The 24411-nt window shown below is 42.2% G+C and overlaps 1 protein-coding gene and 1 long non-coding RNA gene across 3 annotated transcripts in view; one reads left to right on the top strand and one right to left on the bottom strand.

The window, feature by feature from the left end:
• Window positions 1-24411, top strand: part of CDH20 (cadherin 20) — a 166344-nt gene that overhangs the window by 61496 nt on the left and 80437 nt on the right. The gene's annotated exons all lie outside the window — the stretch shown is intronic.
• Window positions 20997-21482, bottom strand: LOC309373968. The gene is made up of 2 exons (XR_014170320.1): window positions 21283-21482; window positions 20997-21123 (listed from the first exon to the last, which is right to left on the bottom strand). It is a non-coding gene; the product is annotated as an uncharacterized lncRNA (long non-coding RNA).

Raw genomic sequence — 24411 nt, 5'->3', positions numbered from 1 at the left:
GGGGGGGGGGGGAATCTTTGCCAGTCCTAATAGTGTTGAATTAGGACGGTGCATGCAAAATACATGCCAAACCAGCAAATTATGGCCCTTTCCCTAATATATTTGACTATTCAAATGGAAATAGAACTTAGTTGCATGCAGCCTCCCATCAAGTCTACTTTCTGAAGGTTGGAAGAATACTTGGACTTTCCTGCTACCTTTCCCAGCTTGATGCTCTGCTGGAAGACTAAACACTGAATCCTTTGAGAAATGCATTCAACTTCCTGGAGCTGAGTGTTCGGTATTTCATGATATCAAATCTACTGTCAGCTTCTGCTTATATGCTGCCTTACTGAGTTTCCTCTTATTCATTTGCTTGGGCAGCCTTGCTAAGATTAAATAAACTCTGGGGTTTTCTGGCATTTGATGTTTGGTAATTTTATTGGCTGCCCTTAATCATTTTTTTCCCACTCCCCTGGTCCAGCTCTTTCTTCATCAGCTCAGTATTGGAGCTGGAATTCATTTTAATGCCTTAATATGCAAACACATTTGTGACAAAATTGACTCAATATTTAAACTTGTTCAATTTCAAACACATTTTATGCTTCAGCTGTTTCAACTTGTAGATTATATGAAATGAGATGATTCAAAAATTAAACAGGTTTAAGCATTCAGTCAATTTGCTTAAATACTGTGTGGCATTTGTTTTTCAAAAGTTTTCTCGAGTTCTTTGTTCTTACTTCACTATTCTTGCACCATTCCTATTAAGAGAGCAGAGGCAGACCTGACTTGTTCAAGTGCTTTAATTACAGAGCTGTCCCTTGCTGATGACATCATGTAGTTTACTGTACTATGGTGCTTGTGGCTTTCAGAGCGAGCCCTGAATGGCAGCTAGTACCAGCTGAACTCTTTGGCCCATGCTGAACTCAACATTTTGGGTCTTGTGATGCTGTTATCACTACTACCCTATGTCCCTGCCTTTCTTAGGAGCACATCACTCACAAGTCCATTATGGTGTAGCATGCCCTGCATTCAGAAAGATTCCATCTGCTTTTAAGAGTTGAGTGGTAAGAGGAGAAACTCCAGTGGGTGCAGAATGCTCCAGCGAGGCTCCTCACGGGGTCCCTGCCATGGGAGCATATTCACCCAGTGCTTTACCAGTTGCACTGGCTCCTGGTAGAGTATCAGGTCAGGTTTAAGGTGCTGGTTTTGACCTTTAAAGCCCTTTGTGGCTTAGGGCCCTCGTATTTACGGGACCGCCTCTCCTGGTATGTCCCACAGAGGACCTTAAGGTCCATGAATAACCATAGTTTAGAGGTCCCGAGCCTTAAGGAAGTCAGACTATCCTCCACCAGGGCCAGGGCCTTCTCAGTGATGGCTCTGACCTGGTGGAATGCTCTGTCCCATGAGACCAGGCCCTACAGGATTTAACTTCCTTTTTCAGGGCCTGTAAGACAGAGATATTTTACCTGGCTTTCAATTTTTGATCTTAGCCTGATCTTTTATTCCCCTTCCTTCCCTCCCCCTCCCCTTTTCATAAAGATTACCCGCTCTGGGATCCCACAGCTAATTCTCCCCTGGTCTCCTCACTGGCCCAAATAGGACTAATTTAGCCAGGTAGCCCTGGGGTTGATCTAATGTTTATTGGATGGATTTCCCCCCTAAATTGATTTTTAAATTCTGAATTTATTGTTATTCACGTTTTTTTTTAATACTGTATTTTATGCTGTTTTTTGCTGCATCAATTAAGTGTTTTAAATTTGTTGTTAGCTGCCCTGAGCCTGGTTTTCTGAACCGGGAAGGGAGGGGTATAAATAAAAAAATATTTATTATTATTATTATTTTGCAGAGACTGCAAAAAGGAGCAGTGCATCTGAAATAGACAGGTACCCTCAAATTTGCGACCAAAAACCCAACCTATATTGGCAAGAACATAAGAAGTGCTGCATCTGGCCAGTGACCCGTCTAGTCCAGCATCCTGTTCTCACAGTGGCTAATCAGATGCCTGTGGGGAAACCCACAAGCTAGACCCAAGAGCACTTTCCCCTCCTGTGGTTTCCAGGAAGTGGCATTTGGAAGCATTGCTGCCTCCAACCACAGAGGCAGAGCATAGTCATCATGACTAGTAGCCATTGACAGCCTTATCTTCTGTGAATTTGTCTAATCCTCTTTTAAAGCCTTCCAGGTTGATGGCCATCACTGCCTCCATAGGAGCAAGTTCCATAGTTCAACCATCTGTCCTGAATCTTCTTTGCAGAGCCTAGTTTGCACAACACAGTAGGCTAAACCAAGGGGCGCCAACTTGAATAAAATATTGGGGGGTAGTAGGTAAGCCCTAGGGACATGGGTGGCGCTGTGGTTTAAACCACAGAGGCTAGCACTTGCCAATCAGAAGTTCAGTGGTTCGAATCCCAGCGACGGGGTGAGCTCCTGTTGCTCGAACCCTGCTCCTGCCAACCTAGCAGTTCCAAAGCACCTCAAAGTGCAAGTAGATAAATAGGTACTGCTCCAGCGGGAAGGTAAACGGCGTTTCCGTGCGCTGCTCTGGTTCGCCAGAAGCAGCTTTGTCATGCTGACCACATGACCCGGAAGCTGTAACCGGCTCCCTCGGCCAATAAAGCAAGATGAGCGTTGCAACCCCAGAGTTGGCCACGACTGGACCTAATGGTCAGGGGTCCCTTTATCTTTAGGTAAGCCCTACCCCACATAATTGATCACATGACATGGTGCATTCACACTGTTTGAATGCCAATGCCCATCCACTATGGGGAAGGCTTAACCCCCTCAAGTATTTTATTGGGGTGGGGACTGAAGACCCCTCAGCCCCTAGGAGTTGGCTCCTATGAGCCAAACTGTCGCTTCCCAGGACTGTACAAATATGTAGGCTGCTAGAGAGCAGCTCACAACTACTTTGCTCCTCTCAAGTCCATTTTGTTCCCGCACAGAGTTAGGTTCACCATCCGATCCAAAAACATAAGAATGGGAATGGCGTCCTGGAGTACTTCTACCTGTTTCCTGTATGTAAAAGTGCCTTTGGTGAGCGCATGCATTTATTGAATTAACAGGCAAGTTTTTATTTTATAACGTAGTGGATCAGCTAATGTGGTTTGCTAATTTGTGTGATAAGTGGTGTGTATTGTTAAGCACTTGCATTACTAATTTATTGCATATTAAATTATGTGCTGTGATGAAGTCAGGCGGGGTGTATATTATATTGCCATTATGTGATGTGCAGCTTTCTAAGGCAGCCTGAACTGGGGGTGGGTGGGGGTGGAATCCCACTTTTTAATATTTTTCTCCAAAATAAGCAGTGGCCCTCTGGGATCCACTGTTTGCCTTTGTGATCTGACTGATTAGAAGAAAGCAGAAGTTGATGATTATTGCTCTCAGAGGAGGCACAGATATAGAAACACACTGACTCATTAAGCGCCTGTGTTCACCCAATCATGGGCAGAGATTTTGACATTAAAGAAACAATCATAATGAAAAGAAATTACTGGCCCATGAAACAATAAATGAAAATTCTCATTTATATTTTATGATAGACTCTGAAGCAGAAGTTTTTTTAAATGCGTGACAAAAGTGAGTATAATAACTTGTAGATCTTAAAATCTGTTTGGCCTTAACCTTTTTCAAACCCCCTCATCTATTTCCCCCCGCAAAGGAAAGCATATCTCTGCTGATTAGAGAAATCTCACTTTCTAGCATTTTGCTCCAAAATAAACAATGCCTCTCTGAGATCCCCTGTTTACCAATTTGATCTGACTGGTAGAAGAAAGTTAAAGTTCATTCTTATGGCTCCAAGAGGAGGCCCAGACATAGAAATATCTCTGAATACCTAAGCATTTAGCATAAATTGATGGCAAGCAGATATTCATATTTACAGCTAATCGTTGCTTTCCACTCTACTGTGCAGTTCAGATACTACAGCATCCAGTGTCATAATCACTTAATTTTGAAAGGTACATGCACCTGAAGACCTGCACCAGATACCTGCGATCAGCCGTGACTGCCCAGGCACCTGTCAATTTTATGTCTAGAGAGGTGTTCTCCCTCCCTTTTCAATTTCAGAACAAAAACAAAATGTAAATCCAGCTCAGTCTGTGAGACTGTTTGTCTTTTTGCTTATATATTTTCTCCCGCTGCACACTTGTTTGACATCTAACGTTGTATTTAATTTACTTATTCCATGAGATTAGTCCTTGCATCTGTCCCTTACTGATGAATCCAGTCTTCTGCAAAAAAAGGGGGGGGAGTATGAATAGTGACATAGAAAAGTGCATGAGAGTTTCAAATGTTTAGAGCCAATGGACAAACGAAATGCATACATTGTTAGATTTAAATTTCTGGGGAAGGGATGCAGCTCACAGCATGTGCTCTGCATAGAGAAAGTCCTAGAATGAATCACCAGAATCTGTATGAGGCAGCTTGCCATGTTCCTATTATGTCCAAAAGCACGGAATTCTGGCTTGATGTCAGTTAACTCACCAGGATCTGGGTTAATAGCCAGTGTGCTATGTGCTATGGAATACAGTGGTACCTCAGGTTACAGACGCTTCAGGTTACAGACTCCGCTAACCCAGAAATAGTACCTTGGGTTAAGAACTTTGCTTCAGGATGAGAACAGAAATTGTGTGGCGGCGGCAGCAGGAGGCCCCATTAGCTAAAGTGGTACCTCAGGTTAAGAACAGTTTCAGGTTAAGAACAGACCTCCAGAATGAATTAAGTTCTTAACCCGAGGTACCACTGTAGTTTTTAACCTTCTGGATTTATATCAACCTTGAAACACTTTGAAACCCATAAATCTTGGAGATTCGACATTTTAGAATATGTCCCGACCTTCCGTATTAGACATGGCAGCTTCCTCTGTTCCTATGTTAACCTTTTCTTAAAAGTGAAGCTCATTTTATGCCACGAAAATGACTTTCCCTCCCCCCTCTGCTCCCCAAAAGTCGTGTAACAATTGGAATTTGGGTTTTGTTTTGGGAGGGAGCAAAAATTGTAGGGTGGGTGTGTGAGAAAGAGAGATGCAACTGCTAGTTTTTATCAAGTTAAAAAAGCCAGGAGCATTTGGTTTGAGTGACTGAGGCTGCAATTCCATACATGCTTGCCTGGTTTTAGGTCCTATTGAACTTCACAGGACTACGTTTGAGAAGATATTACAGGACTGAGCTGAAAATTCATGCATTACACCATGCACCATCGCACTACTATACCATGCACTCAGGTGCATGTCTATATTCAGTATTATGTTGCACTCAGTGCAGATAACATGTTGGTAAAAGAAGCAGCTGGATTGATGGTACTATAATCATGCAAACTATTCTTTCAAGTCAGTTTCAGGTAGGTAGCCGTGTTGATCTGTCATAGACTAAATATAAGCTTTCAAGGTACTGTATGAGCTTTCATGTGTAATACACACTTTGCCAGATACTTTGTCGCTTCAACCTTATAAATGTTGATGACTGTTAGGGCAGTTGGTTCCACAGGGAAGGGCAAGGGATTTTTAAAGGGATAGATGACCAAAATTAGCTTTAGCATGTGTAATGCGACATGAATCCAATATCTCTATTCAGACCAGGTCTCTCCATAGTTTTTAGTTTGGTAATGAGTTGTAATTCAGCAAATTCTTTTGCAATAAGACGGCTATTAATTGATCTTAAAGGTGCCACTGGAATTATTAAAAAAGATTTTTTTTCATCTTTCATCTTGTTATTTATTATGACCTTTAAGTCAGTGTTTCTGTTTCATATTTTATTGGTGAAGTAAGATTGTTAAGGAATACGATTAAAGCAAGTTAAGACACATGTACAATGAGATGGTAAATGGTAAAACCATTGATTCCAGGCATTATCCTGCCACGTTTAACTGAATTGAATTTTTCCTAGTTTTATTTTTAATTAGTTCATGCTGAATCCTTCTTTTCATGTAAAGAATGGGATAATGCTCTATATTTGTGCCTTAGAGTCTTAAAGACAAGCCATCTGACTCAAGACATGTTGCTATTGGACTTAATTAAAGCAAAGCACAACCAGAATTCTTAACAAAAGTAGGTTTTTCAGTACTGATGAGACAGCAGGATGAGAAAACAGGCCTGCTGCCTGAAAGCTGACTATTTTCAAACTGTATCAGGAATTCTTTAGCTATTTCTGCCTGAAGGAACACAGTTTGGAATACAGTGAGGTAATAAGGTGAGCTAATGAGTACATTATTAAACAGAGACAAAAAAGGAGAAAGTTTGTTTGTTTGTTTGTTTGTTTGTTTGTTTAAAAAACCCTCAAAGATGATAGAAATGAAAGGGAGAAAAATGACTGCTCACAGTTTTGATTTAACTACAAAATGAGACAGAAAAAAATGAAAGTTATAGGGAGATGCCCCATATACTGTATTCAGAAACAGAAAATAATGTCTACACTTCGAGACCTTCTGGTACTTTTCAGAAAGCTGTGTCTACTCACAATGAACTGAGATCTTGCTGTTTTTATGTTGATAATTGCAATGACTGTGCCATACAGATTTTTGAGAGAGTAGAGTATTCACTATCGTAGGTACTATTCAAGCCTAATTCTGATGTAGGAGGTATTTTTGATAGGGTGGTGGTGTCACAGGTGGGGAGAGAACTATTTGCCCACCACCAGCATTGACACTCCACCTAAAAAGATCCCCTGGGCTACAATTAGTCTAGAAAAACACCCTTCTATTGGCTACAATGGGGCTTTTTTCAAGCCTAATTGCAATGGAAGAAGTGGGTGCCGTAGGCCACATGGGCACTTGCAGGTACCACAGTGGTATAATGCTACAAGTGGTTGGGTAAATAAGTGCAATATTATATTCACACAGGGTGTTCAGGGCAAATCAAGGTATGTACAGTCCATTTCTGATTCAATGTACTTCAACGCTCTCAAGAGCATGGGACCAGTTTACCTGTGTGGCCACATGTACCCACTGGATGGCTTAAAACTGCAGAACTGGTACTTTTACAAGTGCCATATAATATTCATTCCACACCTAAAATAAGTCGATCTTTTAGTCTGGAGTCAGGTATGCTCTGGAGCTCTCTGCCCATTAAATATGGCCAAATTTGTAAATTTCAGTTTCTCATTTCCCCATTCTTAAATTCAATTCTCTGAATTCTAAAAAAAAAACCCAACCCTCATCAGCCCTTATTTTGCACATTTGCCCTAACACACACATTTTTGTATGCAATCTCCACTAATATAATGCATTATATGATTGTCACTAATATATCCATTTTAATCATACTTTGTTGTTGTATATTTTCTTCACAATACATGGCTGGAGAGCTATACCACAATTCAGAAAAATGTGGACTTCAGAGAACGACTCAGTTCTGGTCCTCACATTGTTTCAGAAAACACCTGCTAAAAACTTCCTTGTTCCAGCAAAGCCTACCCAGGCATGTGATTTTAGTAGCTGGATAGCTCAGTTGGTTAGAGCATGGTGCAGATAATGCCAAGGTTGCAGTTTTGCATGTTCCTGCATTGCAGGGGTTGGACTAAATGATCCTCAGGGTCCCTTCCAACTCTATGATTCTGTGTTTTAAAATACTGCTTTTATTTTATATTTCCCTTTTTTAAAATGTAACTTTAAAAAAATGGTCTTCAATATCATTATGAAGCAAGTCAGGGAATTCCTGTCATGGGAGGATTTAGGTCCCCCCTCCCCATTTCTCTGGTATGGGAAAGCATAAAAGGAGGAGATTAAATAAATCGTTTGGCATAAATTCAGGCAAAGCATACCTGTCAGTATCTTAATTAAAGGGAACTTGGGGTCTTACGAAGTCTGCTCAGCTGGGAGGGAAGCACGACTAGAGGTGAACATATCAGATTCAAGTGGCTGTTCCAGAGCTCTGTGTGCTTTCTAACACACATGTTATTGGGGGAGCCAAAGACCCCTTGGCCCATACGAGTTAACTCCTGTGCTCCATTAACTTCACTGGAGCAGCCAAAATGATGCATACACAAAGCTGGTGCTTTGAATTTAGGTAGAGGCATACATTTTATGTGTATATAGACAAAATAATATATAGTTAAGGCTATGGTTTTCCCAGTAGTGATGTATGGAAATGAGAGCTGGACCATAAAGAAGGCTGATCGCCGAAGAATTGATGCTTTTGAATTATGGTGCTGGAAGAGACTCTTGAGAGTCCCATGGACTACAAGAAGATCAAACCAATCCATTCTTAAGAAAATCAGCCCTGAGTGCTCACTGGAAGGACAGATCCTGAATCTGAGACTCCAATACTTTGGCCACCTCATGAGAAGAGAAGACTCCCTGGAAAAGACCCTGATGTTGGGAAAGAAGGAGGGCACAAGAAGAAGGGGACGACAGAGGACAAGATGGTTGGATAGTGTCCTCGAAGCTACCAGCATGAGTTTGACCAAACTGCAGGAGGCAGTGGAAGACAGAAGTGCCTGGCGTGCTCTGGTCCATGGGGTCATGAAGAGTCGGACACGACTAAACGACTAAACAACAACAACAAGACAATATAGCTGCTGTTTACTTAATCCTTTCAGCCAAGATAATCCAATAATTTCAGAGCAGGTCAGTTCTGCTTGTGGATGTGCATTGTTCATACATGGGCTCAATTTAAGGTGCTGTTTTTTCACCATGCAGGTTCAAGACAAGCTTGGGGCCCGAGAAACTGCCCTCTCCCTTGTGTGCTGCCCAATGCACTCTGGTTACCATCTGAGAACTTGCCCTGTATGCCTCTGCCTGATGGACAGAGACCCACTAGGAGCACGGCCTTTTCAGTTGTGGCACCAACATTGTGGAATGCCCTCCCATCAGGCCCCAACTTTATATAGCTTCCAGTGATAAGCTAAAACCCAGCTTTTTGTAAAGCATTTGTGCTGAGTTGTTACGAGTTGCTATGGGTCAGCGCTTGATGCTTGCTTTTCACCAGTTTCAGTCAGCTGATTGGTTTAGATATTTATTATGTAATTCTTGTTCTTTTGTGACCATGTAGGTTCATTGTTGCTGTTGCATTTTGTGGTCTTTTATCGATTGCTACCCACCATGGGTTCTTGGAGCAATTTTTAAACAAAATATAAATATGCTATTACAATTACTACATGGTGACTTTGTCTCTATAGCATTTAACACACGCAATCGTAGCATTGCATTAATAGTGTTAGACAGCACTAATGTTTGTGTTGCTTTGTACAAACGCCATAATATTTCGAGTAAGGAGGAGAACAGTAACTGAGAGAATACAGTGAGGTAATAAGGTAAAGCCATGGAATGTGAAATTTGAACTGGTGACACCTGAGCTCACATTACTAACCACTGCACAACACCACCATCAGCTTTCATTCATGATCTTCTTTAATATGGTCTGATAAATTGCTGAAGTCATTAATACATCTGATCAGTTATGGTAAAGGTTGTGTGACTAGGGTTTGAAGCTCTTTAAGTTTTCAAAGACTAGTATTTTATTTGAATTTCACAGAGTTGCTTCTCTAATGTTTCAGGATAACATTCTTCTGGGAATGTGTGTGTTGGTGTTAGAATCACTATACTAGGGATTCAATGATCAAAGTATTTTTTTTAATAAAAATAAAAATAATTGAATACAACCTATTCATGAATATAGGTGTCTTTGTCAGTAATGGGTATTATGGATAAATTGCTTTTCCTCTGTCCTATTCTCTGTTCTCCTGTCTGTCATTTTGAAAGTGCAGGGAAAGGAAGAAGGCATATTGATCTGGGATTTCTCTTGTGGATTAAAAGGGTTTACATCCACCTAGGCTTGACCTTAATCCAGAAAGGCAATAATGCCAAATTCATGAAATGAATTATGAGTAGTCCATCACCTCAGTGGCTTCTCACAAAAGCATAACTAGAGCTAAACATGCATGCTATTGCTATTTGGAGGGTGGAGAGGACATTTTGTTAGGTTTACACACATACAAACTTTTCAAACAGCCAGTTGGAATATGTGGCACCACCCTTAACACAGGGCAGCCCTAAAGAGCTATCTAGGGGGGCACGTTTTTCCTGAAGTATTGAACAGAAATTTTTTTTGAAACACGTTTCCCAGTTATGTCTGGGTGTGTGTGTGTGCATGTTCTGTTCAAGAGGGATAACAGGCAAAGGAAGTAAAGAGAACCTTTCTTCATAAGAGACAGGAAATGTCTAACAAAAAGGCAAAGAGGGTAAGTGCAAGTAAAGAGTTTATTGGACACAAGATAGGCAAGTAGCAACCAATCAGAAGGAGTGCAGCAGAAGCTGGGTTGAAAAAAAGGGAGGAGAGAAAGAAAGAAAGAAAGAAAGAAAGAAAGAAAGAAAGAAAGAAAGAGAGGAAAGTAGCAGACTTTGGCTGAGGTGCAGCTGAGATGAAGTTTTACACTGCAATCCTTTTCAACTACAGTACTCAAAAACAATCCCCATTGAATTCAATGGAAATTATTGCAGGTAACTGCATATAGAATTGAAGCCTTGTTTGTTTACAAATTTGTTCCTAGATTATGCTCACCTGACTGGGGAACAACTGAGAGTAGTTAAAAGGGCTGCAGAATAAAAGGGCTCCTTTGGAGGAAGGGTGGGATATAGATTGAATAAATAATAAATAATATTTATCTGGAGCCCACTCTCTTCCTGCTGTTTGTTTGATAAATTGGGAGTGGAAGGTATGTTGTGGGCTGTGTAAGATTAGGCAGTGTGCCAGGGTGTAGCCCAAGGCATGCAGTTCGCACATCTGAACAATAAATATTTTTTTTTTAAATTGGAGGCTATGCATACTGATCAGAGAATGTGCATACTGCCCACAGATTGTACAAAATGCAGTCTACATATCTGTATTCCACAAAGCCTGTTGGAGATTATGCACAACAGTGAGAGAGTGTACAAAATTCAATACATTCTGGAGGAGTTGCTGCAATGGAACCTTGCATAGAGTAGAAAAGAATTTGCTCTCCACCACAAGAATGAGTTTGAAAGCTTTACTGCAGAACAGTTTAAATTTAAAACATTGCAAAATACAAAGTAATACATTGCTCTTAAACAAGCAACGAGGTCCAGTCTTCTTTAAGTCCTTAATTCAGTTTGATTAACATTTTTCTCTCTTTCTGGTCCCAACTTCCTTGTTCACCATCATGGAACTTATCCACTACTGCTGTTGCAGCAGGTCCATTGCTGATGCCAGGATGAGTCATGAATTAGCTGAAAGATTGAAACTGAAGCATCCAACCTTTGCTGCTGCTTTTGCCACAATGAAACCTCTTGTGCCTAATGCAAACTTCTCTTTACAAAATGTTTTCAAACACAGTGCGTACAAACATTGCATTTTATGCTCTTATATATTTAACACATTCCCTAAGGCCTGCTGGGAATTATGTATACTGTCCAGGAAATGTGTACAGCTCCATCTTCATGGAAGAAATACGTGGCACCTTCTTCATGAGGCCTGTTAAAGTGTACACAATGGCTGCTTTTACGCACATTAACTGATCAACTCACATTCCCCTTAACATAACCTGGCTGAGTCACATGATGATCTGGTACATCAGCTACCCACATGAATGTATCACATTCATGTTTAGTCTTTGGCATTCATAGGATAACAGTGTAGAGCTGTTACCACAAGTCACACAATTTAATAAGGGCTCTTTTTTTTTTTTAGCTGGTTTGATTGTGGCTTATTTAATCTGACCTTTCCTGCATCTTTTGAAAAGTTATCCTGTTGCACTTAACATCCTTCAAGGACTCTCATCACTCCCAATGCTGAGATAATTTGAGAGCTGGAATAGGAGCCCAGCACCCCAAAAATAAATGGTTGGCATGAATTTAAAGTTGTACATTATTTTTCAGCCCAAACTTAAAGAGAATCATTAATTGCTTTTGGGTTGTTTTTTTTAGAATGGGAATGAAGATTCTGTGAAAGATCACCTCACTGTAGGATGCCTATAAAATCATATAAAAAGATCTTTCCTCATGGGTAATTATTCAAAATGTCTTTTAGAGCTGTCACCACGAAAAGGTCATAACCAGAAACCATACAGGGATATCTGGCTTGCTGAAGTTATAAATAAAGAGAAATGGTAGCAGAGCTTATATGTCTCTGTATGAGAACTGCTGCTTATTATGTACTATTTACTTCCACCTATTACAGCCGCACAGAGAAGTCCCCTTCAGGCTGCGGGTCCCTATTTTTGCTGTGATAGATGATAAATGTGAAGGGGATTGAAGGTGAAAAGGGTAAAATTCTAGCTTTACTTTAAAAAAATATAGAAAAATAAAGCTGTTCTCTTCTTGATCAGACTGGACTTTTCGTTGCCTAGATGTTCCGCAAGAAGTTTAAGAGCCGTTCCAAGGACCCCACTTAGATGAACTCCAGCCCCCTACTCCTATATGGTGTGGGAATAAGTGGGCATCAGATATTGTGATACAGTCGCACTTCCTCTCTGCTAATGCTTTTCATGAGTTCCTTGCAAAGTGGCAAGGTTTCATGAGGTTTGCAAAGTGGCAAACCTTATCCAGGACTTGCAGCAGTTCTGCAGTTCATTTAAGGAGTCTTAAGTAAGGTGGCACTGTGGGTTAAATCACAGAGCCTAGGGCTTGCCAATCAGAAAGTTGGCGGTTCGAATCCCCGTGATGGGGTGAGCTCCCGTTGCTCGGTCCCTGCTCCTGCACGTCAAAGTGCAAGTAGATAAATAGGTACCTGTCCGGTGGGAAAGTAAACGGCGTTCCATGCGCTGCTCTGGTTCACCAGAAGCAGCTTAGTCCTGCTGGCCACATGACCTGGAAGCTATACACCGGCTCCCTTGGCCAATAAAGCGAGATGAGCTCTGCAACCCCAGAGTTGTCCGCGACTGGACCTAATGGTCAGGGGTCCCTTTACCTTTACCTTTAAGTAAGGTGGCATAGCGAGGTGGTGCTGTGGAGCTGCTCTCATGTCACCAGTGTTGCTGCTTCTTATCTGGATGTTGTGGGGGCAAAGTGGTGATGAGGTCTGGGCTGCAGAGGTGCACCAGCAGGGGCTACAGATTAGCTGTGCTAGTGCAACCACTCAGCCCAGCTTTGCTGCTACCCTGCCACACACCCCACACCTTTCAAGTAAGTGGCAGTGACTGAGGTGCTCAGAACAGAAAAAATTCCTTCCAGTAGCACCTTAAAGACCAACTAAGTTAGTTCTTGGTATCAGCTTTCGTGTGCATGCACACTTCTTCAGATTTACAGATTTGAGGTGCTCAGGGGCTGTCTCTGCAGTTCCACACATCATGCTGCTGTTGCCTGCACATCTCTTGCCTGAACTGCTGAACTGCAAGAAGCCCAGGGTTCAAGGATACTGCAGGATAAGGCTGCCAGCATGGACAAGTTGCTTGCAGGAGTGTGGCTTGTCCACATTCTGCAAGTTGCTTGCAGGAGTGTGGCTTGTCCACATTCTGGTTTGGCCTTCCTGGCTAATAATGTTTAGCAAAAGGGAATGGCTCCAAGAGGTAACATATGCCTCCTTGCAAGAGTAGATGGCCCCGACTGCCTTGAAAGAGGCAATTGTGAGTCTGTACTTTAAAGGCCCTCATTGAAGAAAGAGACAAGTCATGTACTTTTGTAAACCAAGAAAATCTTTATTAGTATTATTATTATTAACCCTCATGGGATCCTGAGGATTAAAACAATTGATCACGGATATTCCCTTTTGGGCAAGGTGGAAGAGTTGCTTCAAGACACTCTCAAATGACTGGTTATTTAGATCCATTTCAGCCTGGTTCCAGGCCTGATTTTGGCACAGAAACTGACTTGGCTCACTCTGGTGATTGATGCATGTTGGGAGAAAGAGGGCAAAGTAGCTCTGCTCATTCTCACGGACGTCTTTTAGGCTTTGGATAATGACCACAGTGGTCATCACTTTTTGATTGCTTGAAAGCATAGGGCAGATTTAACACAGTGGCTTACCTTAAGAAAAAGCCAGTGTCACAACAGAAATTTGTCTCCGGAATTTCAGTTCATTCCTTTTTAATAATATGCTAGCAAGCGGTCCTCATTTTTAAAAATTAAAATTATTTAAAAACAGTATTTTTGCTTGATAATAGTGTGTAAAGTCATGGCTATTATTTGTAGCAATTTGCTGCTGCTTCACCAAGGATATAGATCACCGGTTTCACTGTGTTCCGTGACACTAAGCAATTGATTATTATGTTTTGAAAAATTGTAAATGCACTTTCAAAAATATAAGAACTTGCAAATGCACAGCTTCCTGGAACAGATCCATCAAATATCTATGTGAGTACTTGATAATGCTGGGTAGTTCTGCTGAGATTTGTGAATTTGAAACAAGACACTTATTTAAACTTCAGAAATAAGTGATTTAACTATTGCTAATAGCTAATCAGCCCTGACAGGCGTTGCAATAACCGTGAGTGTTCAGTTAACATGTACAGAATCCAACATCCATTTTCCACTCATATATTAGGGACACAGGTGGTGCTGTGGTCTAAACCACTGAGCCTCTTGGGCTTGATGATTGGAAGGTTGGCAGTTTGAGTCCACGCAAACAGGTGAGCTCCGTTGCTCTGTCCCAGTTTCTGCCAGCCTAGCAGTTTGAAAGCACACCAGTGCAAGTAGATAAATAGGTACTGCTGTGGTAGGAAAGTAAACGGTGCTCTGGCACTCATCATGGTCCTCTGTGCGCCAGTAGCGGTTTAGTCATGCTGACCACCTAACCTGGAAAGCTGTCTGTGGACAAATGCTCGCTCCCTCGGCTTGAAACGAGATGAGTGCCACACCCCATAGTTGCCTTAGAATGGACTTAGCCATCCAAGGGTCATTTAACTTACCTTTATATTGGTTGACTTCTAACTGTTTTGGTTAATCTCATCCAGAAGCCTCTCAAAACACTATTGGTTTGATCTGCATCTTTCATCTCTTAATTCATTATAGAGTAGTGAAGAATTTTGTACTAAAAATAGCCTCCTAGTTTGACTCTGAGTTGTAAAGTTCACTCCTTCCTGTTAAAAGTAAAATGGGAGAATTTTTTTTAATGAAGTTGCATATTAGTGAGATTTGTACAGACCAAAGAAGACAACTTAATCTTGCAATAACAGCACTGATTCGTGGTAAACTTGTATCTGCCATTGATGCGACCACTCATGCTTAAACTCTCCCAGGGCAGATCTAAGAAGACCGCCTTGTTCAACAGTTAATTCCAATCACATTTGGAATAAGAGAATTATTGATGAGTTTCACATGAAAACAAACATGCATAGCTTGCAGCAGGAAATATCATTAGAAAAACATATGTCACTGGAAAGCTAGTGGGAATTTAGTCAAGCTGGAAGTATTCCTTGAAGATCCTTGTGTGGCACAATCTGCAAAAGCACTTTGCTACTGAGCTTTCATGATAACAAATGGGCTATTCTGGGGGGGGGGAAGCCATGTTTGAAGATATACAGTACATTTATACCAGGAATGCAGAACTTTCAGATGTTTGTGGACTCTTTCAGCCCCAGTTAGAATGGCCAGTGGTCAGGAATGATGGGAGTCATTGTCTAGATACAGGCTAGCAGAGGGCCACAGATTCCTCAACCTTGATTTATAGCCATGTCATTTGCTAGCCTGTGATTTTTAATTGGTTTCCCCAAACCATGATATGAACAACAGGGGAAGTCAGAAAAGTCACCTCAGCTGATGATATCAGGCAGCTTGAAACGCTCTACTAGGAATGGTCTATTATATTATCTTACTTGATCTGGATTGGAATCCTTGTGTGTGGCGAGGTACTGGGCCTTTAAGGTCTGGATCGAACTTAATAGTTGTGCTAACTGGCATCCATGCAATGAGTCCTGCTAGTTCACTGGGGTTTTCCCCCTCCTCTACACCCTGAAATCAGCTTGGATAGATGAGGGGAACCCTCAGAACAGTGCATGGGGGAAAGGAGATCATTCCATCTAGCAAGCAGAAAGACTTGTGCTGACAGAATGAACATATTAGCACAGTGTTGACTTCCATCCTAACCCTTTACCTTCATTGCAATCCAAATCTGGATTGAAGAATAAATTACTTATAAAAAGCCATCACACATTTCCTAATCAACTATTAGTTGAGCTTTCCGTTCTTTACATAGAAGATGACTCAAAATTGACCATGCAGCTGGAAACTCCATAGTATGGGGGTTTGGGGGGGGGGTTGATTTGCTTTTTTTTTTTAAAAAAAAAAAAAGCTGGGTTTCTGACTGTTGCAAAATCTGTTTTGCAAACTGGGATTTGTCTTTGTCGTCTTTAGCACATCATCACCATGTTTTTGAACTAAACTTCGCATCCAGCTTTCAGGACTTGCGTTGAACTAATCCTTTATAACTTTTCAAAATTCATTGCGCTTTCATCATGTGGTAATGAAAATGATTTGAATTTGAGTTTTGCCTTTCTCCAGAGACGTTAAAAAAATAATCTAAAAGCATAGGCCTCATCTGGGCAATTAGCTTCTTTCCAGACTGCTTTACAAACACAATCATTTTTTGTGTGAAATTCACAAGTCACAACAGATATTTTTTTCCAAGGTCAAAGGGTTTCATTCAAGTGATGGCAAGCATAAGATGTTGTCAGGGGCTCAGGAGCAGAGGCACAGGAGAGGGAGGAAATGGAGAGCGAGGGGGAGGAATCCGAGGGGAGCGTAGGCGATGACAGTGGTCCGAGGGATTCCCTGAGTCTCTCCAGCGAATCGGAAGATTCACAGAAGGGGGCGCCCATGGCCAGGGCAAGGGGGGTGCCCAGGAAGAAGGGGCCAGAGGAGACTCAGAGAGCAGCAGTTGGAAATCAGGACCAGCTTCCCCACCAGAGCGCAGTGGGGGGGAGGAATCCCAGGTATCGGGATCAGGCTGCTCACCACCAGCGAGAGGAGATGAGTCAGGATTGACCACGCCTCCATCGGAGAGCGCGGAAACGGTCGAGAGGAAGGTTGGAGGCTGGGCGCGCGCGCCAAGTTCAAATGTACAGGCGAGCGGCACAGCAGGTAGCCCGGATAGGGAACCAGGTCCTAAAGCCCGCCGGAAGGAGGGACAAGAGTCAGGGGGGTCAGCGTCAGAAGAGTCCAGAAAGGAGGAGACCCCGGGGGGCAGAAGGACCCAGAGGAGGAAAGAACAACGGAAGAGGTGGAGTAAGGCTAGAGTCTTAAACTGGTGTACAGGGGGCGGAGACTCAGACGGAGCTTCGCCGGTCTAGGTTCTAGACGTAGAGCTGCACGCTGCGGCTTGTAAATGGAAACTGAACTTCAATAAAGACTTTTGTACATTACCACCGGCTGGCGTTGGTCCTCTGTGAGCTGGGACCTAGAGGCAGCTCTGACAGATGTGATCACACGTTTCCACTTATTTGTTTGCAGTCTGTGTGAGAGACAGGAGAGAATTCCCCCGGATGCAACCATTGTTTTGAAGGGGGAGGGTGCTAGAATGAGTATGGTTAGAAAAAGAAAAATTCCTCCATACTTGAGATTGATTGTTTGAGTAACTAAACGGAATACAATGTCTAAAGAAATCGGAAATGTAGTAATTCATTCTGTTCTGATGAAACTGTTCTGAAGTGTGGACTTGAGAGCCAGTGTTAAGTGTGGGGAAGTAGTATGGGGCATAACCTTTTGGGGGATGAGGAAAATTACCCCAAGCCTCATGAATGAAGGAGGCCACATCAGCTATGGCAATCAACCATAGATTGGCTTCTTCTTCTTCCTTGGCGATCACTCATAGCCGAGTAAGATTGTCTTCCATAAACACGGTTTAACAATGAGCCCGTAAGTGACTGTGAAGGCCAATTCTGGATCCACATGTCCTTCCATAGTGGGAACATAGGTTTCTGGGCAGGAGTTGATCATGGTGAGGGTTTGCCAAGCATGCCTTCCTCTTAGCACATGTCTCCCTTTTGTCCTGAGTTTGAGTGTCTTCAAAGCCCATGACACCTTTGGTAAAGGCTGTTCTCCAACTGGAGTGATAGCAGGCCAGTGTTTCCCAGTTGTCAGTTTTTATACTACATTTTTTTAGATTTGCCTTGCGACAGTCTTTAGACCTCTTTTGTTGACCACCAGCATTACGCTTTCTATTTTTTAAGTTCGGAATAGAGTAGTTGCTTTGGAAGACGATCATCAGGCATCTGCACAACATGACCAGTACAACAAAGATTGGCATTGCTATACTGTTGCCCCCTTTCCTCTTTTATTTATTTTTCTGTGCTGCTTTTCCATACTTCAAACCATGCTCAAGGTGGCTCACAACATAAAAAATACACAATTTTTAATGTATTTTTATGTATACAAAAATACACAACATAACAAAAGTACAGTGGTACCTCGGGTTAAGAACTTAATCTGTTCCAAAGGTCTGTTCTTAACCTGAAACTGTTCTTAACCTGAAGCACCACTTTAGCTAATGGGGCCTCCCGCTGCTGCCGCGCTGCTGGAGCACGATTTCTGTTCTCATCCTGAAGCAAAGTTCTTAACCCGAGGTACTATTTCTGGGTTAGCGGAGTCTGTAACCTGAAGCGTATGTAACCTGAAGCGTATGTAACCCGAGGTACCACTGTAGTCATAAACAATACATAAAACATGTCCAGATTGAGCACTTTCCACATAAATCTTATCTAAAACTAAGACACAAAAAGGAATAGCAATAACAGCAACAGCAACAACCCTTCTCTCCCCACAACACTACCCCAGACAAAGAGTCTGTTCAGCAGCCATAGCTTTCGTAGCTGGAGTCAATCAGGACTCTGCCCTCCCAGGCCAATTGGAAAAAGACCTGCAGGGCAGGGAGCAGGAGTCAGCTAAATTACTTACATTAGAAACACACACACACACACACACACACACACACACACACACACACAGTTGGCTGTTAGCATACCACCAGTTAGACTTACAGGGGAATCTTTTGCATGTCTACTCAGAAGTAAGTCCCACTAAGTTCAGTGGCAATTTCAGTTTGTACATGACTGCAGAATTAATGTTTCAGAAGTGGAGTCAGCTACTCCAACACCTCATCAAGAAAAATAGCAATTGGTCCTGTTTCTCCACTTTCTGGCCATTCTGGGAGGAGTCAGGAGGCTTGACAGAGGTTTGTGCTTTAGTCCAGGCACCAAATGTTGTATTTTGAGCCAACCTGGAATTTTAGTGCACCAAACATGCCTTGATTGTTTTCATATGCCCTTTACACCCAAAACAGACAGTGGCACTCTGTAATCTTTGGGCACTTTGAGATATCTGGTTCCAGTGCTTTAAAAACCAAAAGGGCTTCTAAAACCTCTTTAGGGAAAAAATAAAAATAAAAGTTGTTAGATCTCATGGTAAATGACTAGGACAACAAGGAAAACAACAATTTCATTTCCATTTATGTGTATTAAGGTAGTGTAATAAACAATCTCATCTTCATTCTCTTCTTTTGACAAGGTTTATGTTGTGACAAGTGTGTGCATGATATTAGTCATACGTAGGGAATGGGGAAGAAATTCAGTTCAGTGTGCATTTAAAGCCTGAGCTGTCAATTTCACACTTTCAGAAACTCTATGTGAACTGAAACACAGCTAACCTTTGAAAATCACACTTATTTGAAATTTTTGGTGCAGTTCTCCATCCAAACAATGTTTACAAAAATGCATATATTAGGGGAAAGTATACATAAAAATGAAGATATTAGTGAAATGTGGGGGGACACCCCCTGTCACGATTCAGAATGAAATGTTTTGAATTACTTTCTTTTGACCCCAAATGCTCAGAAAAATCTGTCAAAATCTTCAGTCACTTGAAAACTAGAATGTTTTTTTTTAAAAAAATTAACATCAGGGAGTACCTTTCATGTGGTTAACAAGTATACAGTCGTACCTTGGATCTCAAACGCCTTGGCTCCTGAACCAATCGGCTCCTAAATGATCAAAACCTGTAAGCGAATGTTTCTAAATTATTTTTGGAAGCCAGATGTCTGATGCGGCTTCAGTGGCTTCCGATTGGCTGCAGGAGCTTCCTGCAGCCAATCTGAAGCCGCGCTTTGGTTTCCGAATGTTCTGAAAGTCAAACGGACTTCCGGAATGGATTCTGTTTGACTTCCAAGGTACGACTGTATTTTGCAAATAAACTGAATAAGCTGAACTATATCATTGACTGAAGTCTGAGGGCTTTCTGCAGTATAAATAGCCTATAGGAAACTTTCAGTCATTCCTAGATAGTCCCTGCAGGTGCACTCTCTCAAGTAGAAAACGCCAGAAGCTATTAGAAGCATCTAGACCTGAGCTACCTGTGAAACAATTGGTCAGTTCATGGAAGACACGTCTATCGCTCAGTTGGGTTGCCATTTGTGAAACTAGAATGCCCACAACATCATCCAAGTGACGTCAGTGAGCATTTCAATTTCAAACATTCTGATTATTTCTACTTTTAGCTAAGTATTTTTTATTTATTTACTTGATTTAGGGGGGACTGCTGACCATCTGGTGCACACACACACACACACACCAACTACGCCCATGACCTCCAGTGGCAAATGAAGGGATGATTCAAATGATCTTCCTCGTGAAACAACAGGGAAGGACAGAAGTGTAGAGACATTACTATCTCATTTCTTCAAAAAGGATGCCATTGCCCTCCCCTGAAGTCTTATTGAATCAGAGATACGCCTCCTTCTTATCCAATTAGCCAGATTCTCACTGGCCTCACAGCATTTCACCATCAGCGCAGATAAGAATTCCTCACCTGAAAATTCAGAGCCAGCCCTATCCATCTCCAGGGCACTGGGCTGCTCAAAAATGAAATGAATTTGAGGCTCATTCTTCCAGGCCAGGGGATGGACTTTACACTTTTGGCAGCAATGCCTGACATTGGTTGCCTCCTCCTTCATCTCTGCAAAGCTCATTTTTGCTTAAGAAACACATCCTCCATGCTTTAAATGACTCATCATTGGCATGCCTCTTTGTTAAGAGTTCCCAAAGCTTTTGCAACCCAGCGGAGTGAAAAGTTGAGAAACTGTGACTGTAATGTCTCCATGCTCTGTATCACTGCACTGTACTCAAGGCAGCTGACACCTCCAGGCTTGACATGAATTTATTGTCATGAGCAACTTGCAGAGAGTGCAGCAAAGGAGCTGGAGGAACTGATAACATCTTGTCAAAACATCCTCCAGAACTTGGATATGTCCTCATTCTGAATGTGCCCCTGAAATGAAAAGGCAAGCCATATCACCTGAAGCATTTAAACTGGCCTGACAACAATGTTTTGAAAATAATCCAGCCTGGGGAGGGATGGTCCCCTGTGATTCTGAACCTTCCCGGATAATGATAGAAAATTCAGAAACCACTAAGAAATTCTACTTACTTTTTAAAAGGTACAAGGATTTTCTGTACACTTTCCTTCCCTCTCTTATTAATCAGTACAGCCCTCTAACACTGTAAGTCTCTAGCTAATAAAATGACACTCTAACTAATGATATAACTCTGTTGTGCAGTAACTCTCTAATGCAATAACTCCCTGACTCTCTGTCTCTCTGTCTCCCTCCCTCTGTTTTCTCTGTCTTCGAACTCCCCTCAAAGATATGCGTTCACCAAAGACCTGTGGCAAGTCACCCAGCTGGATGACGTGTGACAATGAAAGCTATGTTACTGTTACTTTGCAACCTTGCTCAGCATTGGTCTTCTTAATAGTAGTTTTGCATAGCTTTCAGTGGATCTTTATTTTTATTTACCTAAAAGAACTCTAGACCACCCTTCTTCTTGTGATGCCCAGTGCAGTGTCCAATCATAAAAATATGATAAAAGAAATCAGCATAATATCCTTCAAACAAAAATAATACAAAACACACAATCCCTGGGGAAATGAAAATTGTGTAACCTGGTGACAGAAAGATTGTAGTGTACAGTAGTTGTTAAGTATTCCATATGGTTTCTGCCTGCTGATGGAGATATTAAAACAATGAACACATTTTGTGCACATTCCAGGTTGATTCTTTTTGGCACCCAGAATACTTTGCATTTGATGGGTCTGAGACTGTTGCAATAGTGGTTTGAAGACAGTTTACAGCAGGCAGCTCCTCCAGCTGTTTTGGGACTACAATTCCCATCGTCCTTGACCACTGGTCCTGTTAGCTAGGGATGATGGGAAACAGCTGGAGGGCCAAGTTTGGCCATGCCTAGTTTACAGTAAGGAATCGGTTGGAACTTTTCAATCAAAATCAAAGCAGTTTATCTACGTCTGCCCAGGAAAGGTACACGTCTCAGGGATGAAGCCACATACATTGCATGCAAAAGGTCTCAGCATCTCCAGGTAAGCCTCCACCTGAAACCCCAGAGTCCTGCTTCCCACCAGTGTAGGCAATGCTGCATCTAGCTCAGCAAACATCTGGATCAGCATAAAGCAGCTTTGTATATTCCTGTCTGCTGTCTTCAAAGTTTGATTTTAGTTGCCCCAACAAGACACCAGTGTTCCCTGTGTCTCTGTTCTTTTCAGTACACATTTTTTTCTTCACAGTTTGCTTTCAAACTTCCTTTTTCTTCTTTATACATCTGTGTATTTAACTTCTGCATCTTGTACTCCAAGTATTTTATATGTGTGTGTGTATGTGTACTTGTTGGTCAATAAACAAGCACAAAGTGCATATCACATCAGATTTGATTGGCAGAAATCCCCTTTAACATGTGTGCAACAAAATTCTCTGTCTGCTCGTATTATTAATTATGAATCTCCTTTTACACATATGTTTGAAGGTGATAGCTAGTCATATCATAAAACCAGCTAAAAGGTTTTATTTAAGTACAAAACAACTGGAAATGGGTTTAAAATAATAAAAAATTAACACCTAAGGCAAGAGACCTTTTCATCCAACGGGGGGGGGGGGGATTAATGGAATGCCAGAGATTTTACATACATATACCTCAGTTATCTGACGTATGTCAGTTTTGTGTGTATTATATAGTTGAGCGCCAACAATCCACTACAAAGTGGCACATAGCCCTTGGACACTTTGCCAAGCACATGAACTTTCTCAGTATGTGCATGATCTGGGAGCTCGTGACCTCCAATTGGAGCCCTGAGAAAAAAACTTTTGATTTGATTCATTATCCTCACTGAGGCCTTGTTCTCACAAATAGCATATGAGGTCATAAATCTGTGTCTGAACTGTACCAGTTCAGACTGCCAGTGTGGGTTCACATGAATGAACACTGTCTCTGAATTAAAAAACAAAAGTAAATCATGGACAGCGAAAACTGGATATCGGGAAGAATGATTCTAGCCTAGTCATCTTCCTGACGTGCTAGCTTTATTGTGTATTGCAATTCTTTCTTTTTTCATAATGATAACATTCCATCATGTGGATTTGAAGTGGTCAAGGCCAAGACATGCATTTAGCAACTGAGGTGCTGTTAGTGGCTGGAATAGCATTCCAAGAGAAAAGGAATTGCCAAATTTCATAATAAGGTTTGGTCATTTATTTTCATTAGTCTATTAGAACAATTTTGATTATCCTCTTTTTTTGGTAGAAAACAGTAAAAGCTGGTTAAAAGCCATTAATTACCAACACCCTAGCCATAATTTAGTTTTCCTGGGAAAGTTCCAATCCTCCTTGGAAGTAATGAAGCAATAGATGATGATCATACTGGACAATTCTTTTCTCAGTTATAATGCAATGTCCCTTTAAAAGTTACTTTCCAATGTTTCCCTCTTCCCCCTACATAGGAAAAAGACCACACATTTGGTAGGTTAAAAAATGGTTTCCTTACAAATTCCTCAAAGGTCAGGTTCATGTGTGTCAGAGCCACCCGTCTGGTCCCAGCTCACAAGAGACCCAACTCCAATCCGGTTTATTTACAGAAAGTCTTTATTGAAGATCATGGTTGCGTTTACACTCCAACTTTGTGACTCTACGTCTGTACCGTTAGATCGCTGAAGTACCCTCTGAATCTGTCCCGCCTCTGCACCAATTTAAGAGGCTTGTGCTGGACCACCTCTTCCTCTCCTTCCTTTTCCGCAGGGTCTTTCTGCCCCCCTGGGTTCCCCCTCGCCGGGACTCGCCCGAGGCTGAATCCTCTGACGCCTCCGCCCCCCTCCTTCTCGCTTTGGGGCCGGGCTCCTCCCCAGGGCTCTCCTCACTTCCGCGCGCCTCTACCTTTGAACTTGGCGCGCGTACGTTGCTTCTGACCTTTCTCTCGACCGCTACACTGCTCCCGGTGCTACTCTCCACCCCTTCCGGCTGAGCGTCCTGCTCCGATCTTCTCCCCCTGTCTCCTTCACGCTCTGCTCCCTCTGACACCCTGGTAACTCCACCCCCTTCACTCCGTTCCGGCTGAGAAGCTGGCTCCTGTGTCCTACTCCTACTGAGGCTTCTCCCTTCGCCCCCCTGTTCCTCCCTGCTTCCCCCTTGGCCCCCCTTTGGTCTGACCAGGGGGGCTCCCTTCTGGGAGTCTTCTGACTCACTGGACAAACTCATGGACGACCTTTGGTCATCGTCAT

This window comes from Podarcis melisellensis (assembly GCF_964234715.1).
Source record: "Podarcis melisellensis genome assembly, chromosome: 7".
Lineage (NCBI taxonomy): Eukaryota > Metazoa > Chordata > Lepidosauria > Squamata > Lacertidae > Podarcis > Podarcis melisellensis.
This window is presented reverse-complemented; position numbering and strand designations above follow the sequence as displayed.